We start from the raw sequence: 1,375 nt of genomic DNA on the forward strand, positions 1-1,375 counted from the left end.
GTAATAGTAATAGTAATAGTAATAGTAATAGTAATAGTAATAGTAATAGTAATAGTAATAGTAATAGTGATAGTAATAGTAATAGTAATAATAATAGTAATAGTAATAGTAATAGCAATAGTAATAGTAATGGTAATAGTAATAGTAATAGTAATAGTAATAGTAATAGTAGTGGTGGTAGTTATATGTTTATTATCCGAAATGCTATGTTTATTTTCTAATGTACTATATGTTTACTCGAATGTACTATTTAATTTGTCTATTTCAAACTTGTTCATCCATCTATACTTGTTTTTGTTTATCGTCATTTCTTCTATCTTCCTCACTTTTTCTCTCCAATACCCTCTTTTCCTGCCTTTTCCAGAACTAGTAGTAGAAGTAGTAGTTGTTGTAAACAATTTATTTTACATTTTTAGAATAAATCATTGAATGATCTTTAAAGAGAGAGTGGAATAAGTATAAGTAAAGCAGAGAGAAAATAGAGAAATAAATGAATTCTTTAAAAATTTTTAATTACAAACAAAAATATATCAATAGAAGTAATGAATTTATAATTGGTGAAAAAAAAAAAACATCCGTAAATATACGTTAGTAAGAGGAGAGAAAATAAAAGAGAGTGAGGAAGGGAGAGAGAGTAAAGGAACACTATTAAAAAACTTTAAAAAATCATGTTTCGAATCAATATACTGTGATTGAATTTCTCACTTCTTCTATTCAAATAACATCTAATCTCTCCCCATCTTTCCCCTCTGCCGTTCTATCATTTCCATTTAAACCCCTCTAATTTTAATATGCATCGCTGGAATAACTGAATTGAAATTTGAAGAAGCATTTTACCGAAGAATTTCCATCGATTTTATATTATTGATAGTATTTGTTTACTTCACATCCACTATACTTTGTGGTTCATCCATTCCCCGCACACTATTATTCCTATTAATCTTTGCTCTTACTAGATATTATTGTTATTATTGCATTTGTATGTATAACCAGCTTAGGTACTACTTCTATTACACTCTTTCAATACTCCATGACATTATTATTATTACTATTAATAATGTTATCGTTATTATTGTTATTGCATATATATATATATAACGAGCTTATATATTACCACTCCGACTACGCTGATATTGCGCCCTTTTTAATACTTATAATAATTATTATTTCCATTATATAATAGTAATAATAAATAGTAATAAATAATAATAATAATAATAATAATAATAATAGTAATAATAATAATAATAATAATAATAATAATAATAATAATAATAGTAATAATAATAATAATAATAATAATAATAATAATAATAATAATATAATAATAATAATATAATAATAATAATAATAATAATAATAATAATAATAATAA

Source organism: Loa loa (assembly GCF_000183805.2).
Source record: "Loa loa unplaced genomic scaffold supercont3.177, whole genome shotgun sequence".
NCBI lineage: Eukaryota > Metazoa > Nematoda > Chromadorea > Rhabditida > Onchocercidae > Loa > Loa loa.